At 33.3% G+C, this 18,785-nt stretch overlaps 1 protein-coding gene across 1 annotated transcript in view; it reads left to right on the top strand.

The window, feature by feature from the left end:
- LOC102803172 (uncharacterized) overlaps window positions 1–18,785 on the top strand; it is a 39,046-nt gene that overhangs the window by 6,028 nt on the left and 14,233 nt on the right. The window lies entirely within an intron of this gene.

Below are 18,785 nucleotides of genomic sequence, written 5' to 3'. Positions count from 1 at the left end.
TGTAAATGGTGGAATTCAGCGTTGATTTGTTTTTAAATCCCTGATGTGCCGTTTTATTTCTGGTCGGCGCCACACTTAATGAAAATAGATCTTCGAAATTGAAATTATGATGCCATATGTGAACTAAATAAAAAAAAATTGGTATACTCTTCGTCTAAGTCCCTGTAAAGCTCTGGATTTTGTGTGTACTGCGACCTGTGAATGGGCATATACATATTCACGCAATCCTGTTGTTACATTGTATCACGTGGGAACTAACGGAATATGATACCTCGCCGACTTTGATTTTTTAACGTGACCATATTATATATGTCTAGACACTTTCTCTGCAATAATATTTTTCAGGAGTCCTTAGGATGTTTTTGCTAATAATTAAAACATGTGAAGTAACAAGTTCGTCTGTTGAATTTCCGGTTGTGAAATGCGTATTTTAACCCCTCACAGCTAAATAAACCCAGTGTATGGTCGCGTTAAAAAAAATGGGACCAAGAAATCGTCCAGGGCTATTTTTTGTCAGATATTAAATTTTTTTTTTTAAATATTTTGTCGTAATTTATCAAACATTTCAATCGTTCCTGACGTCTAAATCAGTCTATTTAAGTTTTTATTCAAGAGCGTGTTTATTTTGACTAGCGTAAGCTCAGTTTTCTATTGTCTTTGGTTTGGACAAAGAGCTGTTATCACTGTAAACAATGTTAAAGTATTCTTCTTATGCTAAGTTCATCTTTTCATATTTAAAAAAAAAAATCATGCCATTTTCCCATCAAAATCCAAGCCAAAAGAGCGTACTAAAACATCGGTAAATCTTTTCCGCGTTGCGTTCAATACATTAACATATTTAAATGAGCTATGGTGATTTGAACGCGTTGGCATCATCCAGCATTTTGATTGGTTAATTAGCGATTTGACCTATTAGCTCAACTCATGCAAGAGAAACATGGCGGATACCCTACCGCATCAAGCGTTTATATGCGATCGGAATCATTTGCTTACGATGAAACTAAGTTGAATTTTATTTGAATTTCATAACAATCAACGAATTTATATTTTGTGCATTATTATAATCACTACTGAGTAATACTCAACGTTTGTGAAACGTAGCATGTCCGGATTGAGCATCTGATGCTTGCTGCTACGCAATGCAGTTGTGTTCGTTTTTAATAAAAACGTTTAAAATATACTTTTGTTACCAATAAAATAAAGACAAATGTATTTGAAAAATTACACTGGGCGACACTGTAATGACATTTCAGGTGGCCTACTTTTTAATTCAGCAAAAATTATTAATTATTGTTAATTCTGCATTAGTTTCTTTCGTCTGACGGCGTAGAAAGTCTGTGTAGTTGGATACAATGAAAATGTCCCCCCAAAATATTTGATAATTATTTTTTGAAATTTTTACCCCCAAATAAGCGCCCATCAGCCGTGAAATCCCCAGGGCGATTTTTTAGATGGACGAATTTACGGCAGAATCCGGTATTATATAAAGAAAGTATTATTATGGACCTCTCGCGTATATTGCCGATGTTTTATACTGTTTGTAGTTTGCATATGAAAGTGGTTGTTGATGTCCCTCTTATTATTCGACGTTGTTGACAATGCGATAACAATGCCACTCGCACTGTGCACATTTTAGTACTAGATCTAGTGGCATTTTAGCGCTAGATCTAGTACTTTTTCGAATTAGTGCTACTAGCACTAACCACTCGCACTACACCCATTTCGACACATTTACATACATGGGTAATCCTAATAACCATTGTTCCATGATGTCTGCTAGTTGATAATTTTTTCTCTTATAAAGTGATTTTACTTGCCTATGTATTCCGTTATGTCTGGTGTCTTTGTGTAAAGGAATATTTGCCAGTGCATGTCATCAAAACGAATGGATGGTTCACTAAATAGTCCTTGGTTTTTGACTACACCCAAATGGAAACTAGTTACCTCCTGGCTTACCTGTAATGATTTAGCACTTGAGATGCATAGTGGAATAATGTATTGTGGGTGTCTTATGAGTAACAAACATAAAACATGGCTACTGGATTTGTTTTCAGTACAAGTGTTTTAATGATGCATATGTTTATTTCCTTGTATTGTATTTTGCATGGCTATTTATTCTCAAATCCTATGATGACACTGCAATATTGTACCTATACATAACACTAATAATACTGCTATCATGCAGGGGTCCAAATCAATGCCTGTCTGCCTGTCAGGCATGTAAAAATGATCGGTGCCTGTCCAAGTGCAAATGTGGGAAATAAACTCCAAATCTTCCTATTTTACTAAGTTTACTATTCAAAATTAACAAATTCATTTAAAATCTCAAAAAGTTTCTGTACAATCTATGTTTAGTACAACCAATAAATCAATCACCTGATAACACACCAAGTACGAAGGCCGACATTTTGAAAGCTGATTGTTTGGTAGGTCATCCACTAGTCGCCACTATTTTTCTACTGTGAATATTTTAGATGTGTCATCATGTTTTGTATGATACTACAATTACGGAAAATAAGAAATGTTTATGGCAGAAAAAAGCGACATCATACTTTTGTGAAAACTTGGCAGACCCTGGTTGAGAACAACTGAAAATGAGACTGCAATGTAATTTTATATATGATTTTATTTTATTAGCTTTGAAATAATAACATTGATGTTGAAATTAAAATCTTAATTAGCTCAGTTATTTTTACAGTGCAATCAGTGTTATGTTACTACTGGTTGTATGCATATGATTTCATATATACATGTATGTTTATATCGTGAAATCAAAATAAAATGTCTATAAAGCACAAATAAATCATTAGTTTTTATTATTCTTACTATAGGTTACTATAGAGATTTGCCGTATATGCAAGCAAAACACTGTGTTGTAGCTGGAACTTAAAGTGCCTGTGCAATGCCCACCCTCACGTTTCCCATTTTAGATCTGTATCCCACTGAAATGGGCAGTTATTGATTTTTTGCTGAAAATGATTACTCGTATCCAAGTAAATTTGGGATATTTCTCGTGTTGTAGCCACGCCCACCTATCCTGAAACGGTCGACTGTTTCCGGATTTCCGACTCTCGCCGAAAGTGCGCCACCAAATGCCAAAATGTGAGAGGAAGTCATACCCCTGAGCCGTAATAACACTGGTCATTCAGTATACTTTTAAACGATATACATTTTTCGGTCGGCGTTTTTTTCCCTTTTTTTTTTTTTTGTCTATTTTTTTTTTATTTTTTTTTTTTTTTTATTTTTTTTGAGAGAGAGAGAGTTTTTAGATGTTGTGTTACGGGCAGTTGCAGTGAAACGTATAGTCATAGTGTAAGTATTCGCACGTTTCTAATCGATCCGAAAGTGCGACATCAGTGGACGAAAGCCACTTAACCTCAGCTTCTTTTTTTTTTTGAAAAACTGTCCTCGTCCATGAAAAAAAACAAACTAGGTTTAAAGAGAAACGCCGACAACATAAACCTGGCGCAACACTTTTGAAAGAACCGGACCATGATCACCGAGGCGGATTTCAGAAGAGAGAGAGAGAGACGGCAAGTGTTTCAAATGAGTTGACTTTTTTTGCGATCCTGATTATCGTTTTATAGAGACCATTTAGTCCCTGTTAAGTAAAGAGTAGCAATAATTTTGACAGTGACACGAAAACCACGGTTACTATTTTTAGTAACCGTGCGAAAACGAAGCGTCGGACAAACAGGAAATTACACAGCCCTTACACACGGCTAATTGTTTTCATTTTCGAAGGCTAAAAGTTTCTGAATTGTTTGGTGATTGGTGTTGAATGTCGAATTCACACCTCTGTTCTTTTTTACCTCCATGCTTGCAGCTTGATCTGCGTAATAATTTCTGAAATAAAAATCCAGGCTTGGTCAATGTGTTTCCACCAAATAAAGTTTTAATATGATGTTATAATTATGACAATCACTCCATGGATCACGCTAACTCGAATCCACTCTGAATTTATCTGTATGTGTGTCGATCTCCATTATTTTTGTTATCCAATTAAACACCGCTTTTAACGCACTTGCCCTCGTCGTGACCCAACGCGTTCACCTATTTCAACAAAATTTCAATTTATTTCCACGCGGATGTCATTTATTTAGTAACTGTGATTTGTCATTTTTTAATTATTTTATAGTGATCACTATAGTCTAATGTTTAGAATGTCAAAATATGTTCTCTTTTATTTTAATTTTGAAAGTTTTACTCAGACGATCGATGAAATAAAACAGTGTAGTGACATGCCTAGTAACCTATTTTGTCCAGCGACAGTGTACAAACGTGTGCCGGTGACGATCACGGGGACCAGCTACACCAGAACGGACATATTTCACATCTAACTCGACCCCATGCAACAAAAATTGATACTGTGTGTTCATTATGATTCATTCCTCCTCGACGAACAAGTACATAAGTGAAAATTTAGTCAAAGACGAGAAAACTGCACAAGAAATTTGCCTTATTTACACGTATCGGCAATGCAAGCTGCCATGTGACTTCCCCTTCTGACGTCACAAGGGGAATTTCTGTATGCAAATAAAAAGCTAATGAGGAGCCTCGTTTTAAAATACACAAAAATAAAGTTGCCGTAGATTGAGTTGAAAACGCATTTTTTCACTCAAAAAAATAATTCATGCTTAGAAACAAAAATTAATAATATTTATGTATCAATGGATAACTTTAGGCGTGAAAATAGCAGCCATTTCACAGGCACTTTAAAGTGCCTGTGAAATGCCTACCCACATGTATCCCATTTTAGATCTGTGTCCCACTAAAATGGACAGTTATTGATTTTGCTGTTGAAAATGATTACTCGTATCCAAGTAAATTTGAGATAATTCTTGTGCTTTAGCCACGCCAACCTATCCTGAAGCAGTTGGCTGTTTCCAGATTTCTGACTCTCGCCAAAGTTAAAGTTTACCACCAAATGCCAAAATATGAGAGCTCTTGAGCCACCCTTTCATAACATTGCGTCATTCAATATATGATATACATTTTTTGTTTTTGCCAAAAACGTTTATAATGGTTAAATGTTGTGTTGTGGGCGGGTACAGTAATATGTATATCCATGGTATAGACACGTTTTCAATCGACATCGACATCAGTTGGCTTAAACAATTACTTACCTGCATATTACTTACAAACTGCATGGTGTGAATTTTACTTGATATGACCTTATTACAAGCCATCAAATGGGGTTGGGGTGTTAGCAACATGTCTCAATGGACAGTCATAGATGACAGAGGGAAGCTGTTCATATGGGTGATTGGCTGTTGTCGTTCGGCCTGTCAGTCATTTGTCAACAATTGCATTTTCAACTTGAAAACTAACAGCACAATTGCTTTAATACTTGGTCTGTTATTAACTCTGTCAGATTTGTTCATTTTGTGATGATATCTTCAATTATTTTTCAAATATTTTTCTCATTTTTAGTAAAAAAATTATATTTTTGAATTCTTCTTGAACACTACAACCCAATTGCTTTGATATTTGAGGTGTATATTATTATTGTAAACAATTTGTGCTTTACTTGGCTACTACAATTTTCTTGTAGCACAGCAAAGCTATTTCGACTGTCAGGTCGAATGTTTTCTTGTAGCACAGCAAAGCTATTTCGACTGTCAGGTCGAATGTTTTCTTGTAGCACAGCAAAGCTATTTCGACTGTCAGGTCGAATGTTTTCTTGTAGCACAGCAAAGCTATTTCGACTGTCAGGTCGAATGTTTTCTTGTAGCACAGCAAAGCTATTTCGACTGTCAGGTCGAATGTTTTCTTAATTTCAACACTTGGCATGGATGAGTGCCAAAAACTGATACGAAAACAAAACAATTTTGTTATGGTTTATTTCATTGCATCGAATTTATTTATTTTTACAATACACTGTATAAAGCAATTAGTGACCATACTCTTCATAAAATAAAACGAACACATTGGTTTCCATTATTGCAGCTTTTTTTAATAAACCATTACATAAAATATTGATTTCCATAACTGCAAATTATATTGTTACTTTTTAGCTCCTCATAGATAACAGGTGATTATCCATTGTCGTTTGTCAACAATTGCATTTTCAACTTGAAAACTACCAGCTCAATTGGTACCATGGTGGACCTCTGTCAGATTTGTTCATTTTGCGAAGCACAAAAAGGGAGTCTTTGCAGTTAGTGTGTCTGTCTGTGTGTCTGTGTGTGTCTGTTCCACTGATATCTCAAGAACCATACATTGATTTTTGATGAAACTTGGTGCATAGATGCTCTGGGCCAATGCGCAGATTTGATTAGGTTTTCGTAAAAATCCATGCATATTAATTACCTAATTTGCATGATAATTAGCTGATTTTTTAGCTGTTCCATGACTGTTCCACTGATATCTAAAGAACCACTCATTGGATTTTGATGAAACTTGGTACATAGATGCTCCAAACTAATGTGCAGATTTGATTAGTTTTGGGTAAAAATCTGTGCAATATTAATTACCTAATTTGCATAATGATTAATCAATTTTCGGCTTTTCCACTGATGTCTCAAATACTAATCATCACATTTCAATAAAACTTGGTACATAGATGTCATAGGACACTGCACAGATCTGATAGTTTTTAGGGTAATATGAGTACATATTAATTACCTAATTTGCATAATTAATTAATTTTCAGCTTTTGATATTTCAAGTAGTAATCATCACATTTCAATGAAATTTGGTACATAGATGTCATAGGACACTGCACAGACCTGATAGTTTTTAGGGTAATATGAGTACATATTAATTACCTAGTTTGCATAATTAATTAATTTTCAGCTTTTGATATTTCAAGTAGTAATCATCACATTTCAATGGAACTTGCTACATAGATCTTCTAGGATTATGCAGAGACCTGATTAGTTTTAATTGGATATTAATTACCTAATTTGCATAATGTTCCACTGATATATAAAGAACCACAACTTGGATTTTAATGAAACTTTTAAAAAGAACTGTGCAGAAACCCAATTAGTTTTTGGTAAATATTTATGCTTATTAAACACCTAATTAACATAATTAATTAACACTGATATCTCAATTACTGATCATCACATTTGAATAAAATTTGGTACATAAATGCTCTAGGACAATATACAGGCCTGATTAATTTTGGGTTAAAATTTGTTCATATTAATTCTCTAATTAGCATAATAATTCATAATTAGTTACCTGATTTACATAATTAGTTTTCAGCTTTTCCAACAATATCTCATGTACAAGTAATTTTGAATTAATTTTTAATGCACAAGGGAGTTCTTTCTAAGCTTTCTTTGATTGGCTTATATTTTTGACATTTTCTTGAAAACTACCAGCTCATTTGCTTTGATAATTAGTATCAAATTGCACTGGCAGTCTTATTGGTATGCATTGCTCAACTTGGATACCACAATCTTTTTGTAGGACAGTGGAGCTATTTGTTTTATGTATTTCAATATGTACATTTGTTTGAATTAAATTAAAAAAAAGTGTACAATTTAAAATATTCCCCCTAATCAATAATAGGTAAATGATATGTAAATAATATGCATATAGTAGTATAATAATAATAATATGCATAATCATTATATGCAAATAATATGCAGATTGATATAAATTATGTTCGTCATTTTGGATTGTAAAGAATTCGGTTGAAAACCATATATTTGCTAAAACTTTGAAAATGCTTTTAGTTTGATAACATTTTTCTTGTGGTGCTTTAGCAACCACAGACACATCTCTATTCATAGCAACTGTATTCAATTCATGGACAATGTCATTTTTCATGACTTAAAATGCTTAATTCATCGCTATAGAACTCCTAGTGATGCATACGAGGCACTTCAATAATTTTTGTTTACACAAAATTTTAACATGCACTGTACAACAACTGTAGCATTTTAATTGTCATTTACCGAAAGTTATGGTCTCTGTTATTTTCAAAATTGTTGACATGAACTACCATATTAGAAGTGTAAAACAAATACTGTACATGCATTTTCTGTATTCATATCATGCCTTTGTTTAGCCATAGACACCTGTTATTTACGTACATGAAAGTGAGGCATGTCATTGACCATGTCTAGTTAGTCCCCACTCAGACACAGTGGAAAAAAATATTGATTGACCTCTGTGGGTCTCTCTGTAACATATACATCATACTTCTTGTGATACATATATCGTGTGAACATTCATTTGTTTCATGTTTCAATTCACTTGTTTCAATTCACTTGTTTCATGTTTCAAAGCTAATAATGCATTTATTTTGTCATTCTGAAACTTATGCATACGTTGTCCATATTGCGACCCTAATACGCAATTTATATGTTTTCAGTCGTATTCGAAATATCCAATTGGCAGCCATTTTGTTTTAATGAAGTTCAAATTTTACACATACATCATCACATACATACTTTTATTTCATTTTCAGGATACAATTAAAAAGGTGAATTGATAGATTTTGTTTTAAAATTGTACAAAAATCATAAAAATTTTCAATCCATTAACCAGATCTGATCCAAGTTGTTCATTGAACATCATGGTATGTAAGATGAAGAGAAAATTATAACTGAGAAAAAAAAAATGTACTTGAACTTCTTAAAAAGATCATTTATTGACTGAAAAATTGTGTAAACTTCAATCAGTACAATCTAATACTGTACTAATACCATTGCTAAACATAACATGAGTAGAAATTACACAACATAAGAATGACTAAGTGCAATCATATGTGTATAGAACTTGGTTGGGGCACATATTGATGCATGTCTTTTTGTTTATGATAGAATTGGTTCAAAATTGGCAGGATGCAAATATGAAGCTTAATCATACCACAATGGATTACTTTCAAACTCCACATGTCGCCCATATGAATATACATATGCATTATTTTATGTTTAAATTAAAGATGGCCGATTGGTGGCACTTTTAATGTTAAAATAGTATCAAATTCAAGCATTTATCGTTAATGGATAATAATTGTGTTCAAACTTGGTACACATATTACACATCATGGGACCTGGATGCATGTTTGTTTTGATTGGATTCATAATGGCTGAGTAGCCACCATATTGACTTTACTATTTACATGTACCGGTATGTAATTCACACATATTCCACTAACATTAATTTTTGATTTAGTAAAAGTGATTTTTGTTATAACTTAATATGTACCTCAGATGCCACTGCCATTTACATCAGTTCCAAGATTAAGTACTACATGTAATAATTGTCTATCAATTGAACTTGGTATAGGGGTTATAGTACAAACCAAATATACAATCTGATTTATTTCTGTTTAGAATTTGTCAACGTCTGTGGATCCAATTACTTTCACAATTGTGCATTTCTTACAGTAGTTGCATGTAAATTAACCATTCATTTTTATCAGTCACTGGTTAAATTCTAGCTCTGTCGGTACTCAATGATTTGAAAGTACTAGAAATAAAACTAACAGGGACTATTTTATGCAATAACTTTTTACTTATCCTAGCATTGTGAAAGTCATTCTAGGGAGCATTATGCATGATTGGCTGGTATTTTTAGTTTTGTATCTATAGCTTAATAATAAAATGGAGAATTATGTGGGTAGGCATGCTTTCACAAGATCATTTCAATTTTGCTGTTTTAACCGTAAAGAGCTTAGGAAAATTACTCCTGTCTATACAATTGAAGCAGAGTTGTGAGGCCAATGACCAATCATATATGGGTATGTCACATGTTTTTAATTCAGTTAAAATTACAGTATTTTTGTGATAAAATTTGACGCTGTAATTGAAGTGAGACTGTGTCCATGATAAGAATGATACATGTATAGCATTATAGTATAATAATGTTTTCTTTTGCTTGTTGACATCTCTGTTGTTAATTGTTGTCCCCAAAAGAAATACTGTAGACTACATTGTACATGTATTGTCTTCATATAAATTTATACACAACAAGTCAATATTATGTTGGCTTTTTTGGTGATAATTGATGATAATGTAATATAGACAAAGTGTTCTTAAGTATATGACAACAACAACAACAACAACAACAACAAATTATTCACTTTTTTTATTTGTTTGCATGTATAAAGTAAAATTTACAAGTATGATATGGATTAGCTTCACCTGTGTGATAGATTGTCATGGTATACAAATCTATTCATAGTAATCCACAACATATTGCTGGCAGCCTAACATCCACAACATAATAAAGGATGGCTTAATTTACACTACAAACATATCTCATTGGATGTCTGCGTAACAGTCTGACTACACATCTTATCTCAGTGACCAAATCCTAATGAGACAGCTGTTTTAAATCCTCTTCATTCAGCTTAATTAACTTTATATGTATATGACTGTCATTTCAAGATGTACAGTTTATATCTTATAAATGAATTTAAAATTCAGATCTAACCAAATATGATTGGCATTTGAATGAATAAGTCAATAGAGATATTTTTTTTTCAAATCAAATTCCATCATTTGAGGTTACTAGGAGACTATCACTGAAGATTTAGATTCACAAAGACAGTATATATAGTTATTTCAACCAATGCAATGCTAAGTTTTATACCATCTCTATATTCTGTTTATTTTTTTACAAATTTTGTCATAATTCAGTGGTAGATAATGAAATGAAATTCTTTTCCTCTCTCAGCACATTTAAACAAATTTAACTGAATACTGCCCTCACACACTAGGTAGAATACTACCCTCACACACTAGGTAGACTACCCACATGTGTATAGTGTACAATAACTGTGTGTAGTTGAATCTCACTGAATACTGCCCTCACACACTAGTTAGAATACTGCCCTCACACGTGGTAGATTACTCACATGTGTATAGTGTACAATAACTGTGTGTAGTTGAATCTCACTGAATACTGCCCTCACACATGTGGTAGATTACCCACATGTGTATAGTGTACAATAACTACCATATATGTAGTTGAATCTCACTAAATACTGCCCTCACACACTAGGTAGAATACTACCCTCACACACGTGGTAGATTACCCACTTGTGTATAGTGTACAATAACTATGTGTAGTTGAATCTCACTGAATACTGCCCTCACACACTAGGTAGAATACTGCCCTTACACAGGTGGTAGATTACCCACATGTGTATGGTGTACAATAACTATGTGTAGTTGAATCTCACTGAATACTGCTCTCACACACTAGATAGAATACTACCCTCACACACGTGGTAGATTACCCACATTTGTATAGTGTACAATAACTGTGTGCAGTTGAATCTCACTAAATACTGCCCTCACACACTAGGTAGAATACTGCCCTCACACACGTGGTAGATTACCCACATGTGTATAGTGTACAATAACTACCATATGTGTAGTTGAATCTCACTAAATACTGCCCTCACACACTAGGTAGAATACTGCCCTCACACACGTGGTAGATTACCCACATGTGTATAGTGTACAATAACTATGTGTAGTTGAATCTCACTGAATACTGCCCTCGCACACTAGGTAGAATACTACCCTCACACGCGTGGTAGATTACCCACATGTGTATAGGTTTTTTTTCAGTTCCAGTATACAACAAGAGAATTGATGATGGTTGTTGAAAATGTAACTGCCTCACCACAGAGACTGTTGTGTAATGAAAGGAAATGTATTGTAGTGTTATCTCTGTGTAATTTACAATATATCTGAATTAACCTTCACTGTGAAGACAATTTGGGAGTTGACTTAAATGACTGGTAGAAGCAAGGCTGGGCAAATTTTGTGAAACGTGAATAGTAGTTAGTTAGAGTTATATCGAAATATGAATGATAAACAGCAAATGACATTTCCAGAGATATAGTTGGAATTGAAGCAAAGAGTGGCCTATAAATCCATGAAACATACCGTAAAATCTGTATTAGAAGCTGCATCCCCAATAGAAGCCGCACCCATTCTTTTTGAACAATCGAGACCCAAAAATTCACCAGGTCGCATATGTTTAGATGCTCTTATAGAAGCCGCATCTCCTCTGTTGCATTGTACCATTTTAATAGAAGCCGCGGCTTTTAATACAGATTTTACAGTACTTGCATATATCCATACATATCATCCTGTCTTCTTGTGTGTGTGTGTGTGTGTGTGGGGCTGTCATGTACACAATCATAATAACTGGAAATGGTTTCAGAACGGATAACTTTTATTACTGTAAATATCTATGAACAATAAAAACTGAAATTTAGAAACTATGAACAATAAATAATGAAATACGGAAACTAAACTTTAATACTTAATATTCTGAGCTAACCTTTTTTGCTGCTTTGATGTTTATAATTGTATTATTATTTGTGTGTAGCTATGGTTACTTAATCAACACTCTTGTATGTATTTATAGATTAAACTCCAATACACAGAATAATTTTTGCTGGATCCTTGTTTATTGTATATTTTTTCTAAAATATCATATAAATTCTCTGCTAAATTGGTTTGTTTTCTGCAGGGTAAATTATACAGTTGATGCAATATTATATTTACCCCTACAAACATCAATGCACATAAATTATAAACCTTATTAACCATTATGACCTGTACATGATACTCTGTACATGTATATGCATATAATAATAGAATTTTAATATTAGTTTAAAGCTGGCTGGTCAGTCTAGTAAAAACAGAAAAAGTCTAAATCACTTTTTTTTTTGTGCGAGACAAAGTTTTATAAATTATGCTAGTCAGAAAAAATTACTAAATTTTGTGTAAATTTCAAAGACAAATAAATTTTCATATAATTTTGTCCTCAAGAATGCATAAATCTTAACATCCAGAAAATTTTTAGAAGCAAAAATGGTTTTACTGTATATTTGATATTCCATTTTGGATTAAGTTTAAGTGCACTTCCTTTTTTGTAAATTTATTAAAGAACACCTTTGCACTTAACAAAAACATGCGTACATTATTTATATTTTGATATTAAAAAATAGCATCCTGCATTAGGTGATATCAAAAAATAATATATTTGTTATATTAGAAGGATATGTACATGTGTATTGATGGGGACTGATCGATGGTCACAATAAGGGACATTTTTATTATGTAACATATAAAGAATGCAATTCTTGCTTTAAGGTAGAGATGCAGTTTATTTGTGAATTTCAATCAAAAATAGTTTTTTTCGTTTTTTATATAGATTTTTATCTAAAGAACATTCTGTGAAAATTTGACCAATGAATTCTTATTGGAACACCGTTAAAATTGCTGTTTATTTTCTGGTTAAAAATAAAAAACACTCACACGTGGCAATGTTTATGTCCAATTGCCTAATTTGCATGAGTAACCAAATAACCGGACCTTTGATTGACAATATGCAAATCGAGATTGTACGGGTCATAGTTCATTCAATTCACGCGCATGTGCAATTATTCTCAAATCAGTTCTCGCTCGCTAGCAAACCAAACATTATATTTCCTCAGCGTTTTTTCCTAATTTTTATCATTACATTATGCGTGGTGTGAAAAGAAAGAGAGGTAGAAAAAAGATTCAAATGATTTCTATGTCGGAAGAGGCAAAAGCTACACTGAAGGCATCAGCCCACCGAACGAAAAACAAAATCGATGTGAGCGTCCAAAAATGACTTTCCCTGAAGGCATGAATCCGAGTTTCTGATTGACTGAGAGATTTTATTTTTAAATAATTGTTCTCAAAAAATAAACTGAGCATGTGAGGAATAATTTAACATTGTTTACAGTGATAACAGCTCATTGTCGAAACGAAGCTTACCCATTCACGCTAGTCACAATAAACATCATACTCTTGAATAGGCGTCAATGACTACGGTAAAACTGATACTCTATTTTAGGCATCAGGAATGATTGAAATGTTCGAAAATGACGCCAAAATACACCTTAAAAGTCCCATTTTATTTTTTTTCGAAATCCCATCCCGAATTTACGGCAGAATCTGGTCCCTCAAATAAGGGACACGTGAGCTTTGATTCTAACCGGATATATTGCACTGGGTCGGGGAGATACAAACTTTTGTGTATCTTTTGTCCAATGGGTACCTGTACTTCGATCATTCGCAAGTTTTGCTAGGTGGTGCGAGACAGCTTTGTTTGCAACCGGACGAACTCAGTTTAATTCAATGAAGCAAACAACTGACAATGCTAAAATAAATTGCAGAGGTACGCTAAAATTAATTGAAAACAAGCAAATAATTTCAATGAAAAGGTAACTTGATACATTACGGTAACAACTCTTTTGATGCGCTGACCGCTTCTCCGCGTCTGATGTTTTGTTTTCCTTGTCATAATATTTACTGATTGATGATTTTGTTTTGATTTTTGAGTTTTTTAGCCTGCAACTCGGCCACGACCTTTGCTTTTTCCGTGAAAAATGGGGAAGTTTACGTCAATTTGACGGACATTCCATTTTTTTAAACTAACGAAGCACACTGTTTAGCACTCCAATTTTTTTCATTTGCCGATTTCTATTCAGAAAAATTTCGACCGCTCGAAAATGCACCTTAATTTTGCACTCTTAAAACATGTCAGATTTCCAACACTAATTATTTAAAACCGGTCGAAATTTTAAAACTTTTACGTTAGGAGCTGGAGCTCTCTTCTTGCAGGCGACCGTCGCCGGTAGTACAACAGCATGTTTTGTACGTACATCCGTGCGCTGATTGTCTGCGACTGTCTTATAAAATCCCTGAATAAGGCGTTGCCAAAATCGGAAAAAATAAAAAAATGCCTCCTTAAAAACGAACAGAATTCAAATATTTCTTTTAACAAATATGTTGCAGTGGGGAAAATGGGATTGGAAACGATAAGCAAAACTTCTGTGCCTCGCGTTTCGATTCTAGGATTACGCGATTATTCATTATTGTGCGTTCGCTTCCTGGAGTTGGTTCTCAATACTACATAAAAATCATCAAGGATAAATAATTTAATATCCCACTTTGTACTCTTCACGGTAAACCATAGGCTCTGAAATACTCGTAGATTTTTTATTGAAAATACACCGAAGAGAAGCCATGATGTTTTGATCGTGATAAAAGGTCACCTTCCTGGGACCGCCCCCTGTTTAATAATTCATGAGATGACGTCATATTTACTGGGCATTGCCACGTGTTTTTACCGACCCCATCAAAACACTGGTATGAATGACGTGTTTCTGATTTATATATTCAAGAGCAGTTGTTCTGTTCCAACGATTTTACATAAAATGTCTATGTCTATACGTTAACTTTCAATTTCAATAGTCTAGAAAGTATGACAAAGTATGACAAAGCAGTAATTCCCGGTTTAACGCGCAAATATGCAAATTAGCCTTTTTCTCGTCTTCTATTTTTGGTGAATTCTTGGGTTTTAAATTAAAATAGCTGATAGACGCTTTGACCATTTGCCTCGAAATTTTCACACATTATTGACAAGGTGTTCCCCCTTCAAAATGCGTCCGGACAGTTTATTACGGCGAGTCGAACAAAAATAACAAGTCCGCAATTAACATGGATATATAAATTATGCAAAAATAGAAAAGAGTGAACTTTGAGGTCATGCTGTGCGACTTTGAAAGCCGTTAGAGAGATGAGTGGACGCATTTGAATTAGTAGTATACCAAGGTATCCAGTGATGTAATTTTACCCACAAACGGACTTGAAGTTTTTAAGCTAATTTTTTTTAAACCACTTTTGTCCAAAAAAGCATATTTTTGACCCAAAATCAAAAACGCATTCTGGATATTTAAAATAAAGACAAGTTTTACAAAGTTTGTATAATAAGCTTTCAGAAAATATATAACATGTTGGATATATAATACCATCTTCATTGTCTAATTACTCAATTAAAAAGCAAGCCAAATAAACTGCATCTCTACCTTAAGTGCAATACTTTTGGAGATCTGCTTCTTAATAAAGTAATTTATAAAATGTACATAAATATAAATAATATTAGATTATAAGTCTCTCTTTACATATTCTGTATTTATTCTATTAGAAGCACATATCCTTTACAAACATACATAAACCCAAAATTCAATTTGTTGTTGACTGAATCATTCAAATATTACTTTTTTTTACCATAAACCATCTCTACTGGTAATTTACATAAGTGCATGCGCTGAAATAACCAAGTAGTGTGTTATTTTGTACACTGTACATCATTACCTCTAAACAGACTACAGAGTCTTAGTGTCTGTATAAATACACAAATACAGGATTGTATAACATTTTTGTCAAGCAGAGCTTATCATATGAGTGATTGTCCGTCGGCGTCCGTAGTTCGTGTCAACTTTTTACTTTTTCGACTTCTTCTTGGAAGTCTGAATGCTTTGATACATATGTACTTGGTGTATATGTACTTTGGGTAGACCTCTCTTAGATTTGTTCATTTCATGATGATATCTTCAATTCAAGTCCAATTGCTTTGATATTACATACATGTATATAGGTACTACACGTGGACCTCTCTCAGATTTGTTCATTTTTTGTAATTTTTTGTAAAAAGTGATATTTTCGATTTCTTGTTATAAACAGCAAGTCTGATTGCTTTGAATACTATACATATAGGTATACCTCAGGTAAAGCTCCTTCAGATTTGTTCATTTCATGATGATATTATTAATTATCTAATTTTAATGGTCAGTTTTGTAATTTTTGGTAAAATTCTTTAGATAAGTCAGATTGCTTTCATACTATACATATTGTTGATTTTCTAATGATATCTCAGCTGACAGGCTGCTTGTTATTATACACCCTCATCTTCCTATCATCATCTGCAGAACACTTGCCATTATACAATGTATACAAATTTCCAGGGTCTTTCTACAAATAGAAACTTATCATAAAGTTAAGGTTAGGGTTTGACACTAAAGGTTTTCTATCCTAGAGGCAAGTCAAATTGCCATTTAGACAACTGAATTGTAATTTGCCTTAACAGATTATAGTAAATATAAAGGCAACATATATTTTGTACAAGTGAGTTTCACAATTAACCTCAAGCCCTGCAAGCACATTGCATCAGGCATGGTGTACTAAATTTGTACATATTTAATATTTTCATCCTACAATGGGTTAGACTGATCACCAATTTATATGCAAAATCATGCAGATTTGGCCTATTACGGGCTAATTGAAGATGTTTTGTTAATCCATATACATATGTCACCATGAAATATTCTGTGATTACTTTAATCCATCCCATATTGCATATTTTGTTATATGCTGTATGTTAGAACAATATTTTTTAATCCATCTTGCTTTTTTATAATCCTTTTTTGTTGACAGTTCTTAATACAAGCTTTGCAAAATATGTAGCAGATGTTTAAATTGATCCAATCAGACTCCATTTCTACATTATTTCATTCTCATGGTTTTTACATGCATATAGTTCTCTGTAGTTGAAAATGCTTGCATGCTCATGGTAAGTCGGCATACAAGTCTTCAGTTAATTTTGTGTTCAATAATTACTGTTAGTTAGGTGACTATATTGACTAAATAGATTCTAAGTTTCATGATCACAAATGAATGAATAGTATTTATGCCATCTATAATCAGAATGAGGTATGAATTGTATACCAATAAGTGTGCCATCTATAATCAGAATGAGGTATGAATTGTATACCAATAGTGTGCCATCTATAATCAGAATGAGGTATGAATTGTATACCAATAGTATGCCATCTATAATCAGAATGAGGTATGAATTGTATACCAATAGTGTGCCATCTATAATCAGAATGAGGTATGAATTGTATACCAATAGTATGCCATCTATAATCAGAATGAGGTATGAATTGTATACCAATAGTGTGCCATCTATAATCAGAATGAGGTATGAATTGTATACCAATAGTGTGCCATCTATAATCAGAATGAGGTATGAATTGTATACCAATAGTATGCCATCTATAACCAGAATGAGGTATGAATTGTATACCAATAGTATGCCATCTATAACCAGAATGAGGTATGAATTGTATACCAATAGTGTGCCATCTATAACCAGAATGAGGTATGAATTGTATACCAATAAGTGTGCCATCTATAATCAGAATGAGGTATGAATTGTATACCAATAGTGTGCCATCTATAATCAGAATGAGGTATGAATTGTATACCAATAGTGTGCCATCTATAATCAGAATGAGGTATGAATTGTATACCAATAGTGTGCCATCTATAATCAGAATGAGGTATGAATTGTATACCAATAGTATGCCATCTATAATCAGAATGAGGTATGAATTGTATACCAATAGTATGCCATCTATAATCAGAATGAGGTATGAATTGTATACCAATAGTGTGCCATCTATAATCAGAATGAGGTATGAATTGTATACCAATAGTATGCCATCTATAACCAGAATGAGGTATAAACTGTATACCAATAGTGTGCCATCTATAACCAGAATGAGGTATAAACTGTATACCAATAGTGTGCCATCTATAACCAGAATGAGGTATGAACTGTATACCAATAGTGTGCCATCTATAACCAGAATGAGGTATGAACTGTATACCAATAGTGTGCCATCTATAACCAGAATGAGGTATGAATTGTATACCAATAGTATGCCATCTATAACCAGAATGAGGTATGAATTGTATACCAATAGTGTGCCATCTATAACCAGAATGAGGTATGAATTGTATACCAATAGTGTGCCATCTATAACCAGAATGAGGTATGAATTGTATACCAATAAGTGTGCCATCTATAACCAGAATGAGGTATGAATTGTATACCAATAGTATGCCATCTATAACCAGAATGAGGTATGAATTGTATACCAATAGTGTGCCATCTATAACCAGAATGAGGTATGA

The sequence above is a fragment of the Saccoglossus kowalevskii genome, chromosome 14 (genome assembly GCF_978046115.1).
Source record: "Saccoglossus kowalevskii chromosome 14, keSacKowa6.1, whole genome shotgun sequence".
Lineage (NCBI taxonomy): Eukaryota > Metazoa > Hemichordata > Enteropneusta > Harrimaniidae > Saccoglossus > Saccoglossus kowalevskii.
The sequence above is the reverse complement of the archived record's forward strand: the minus strand, read 5'-3'. Positions and strand labels throughout refer to the sequence as shown.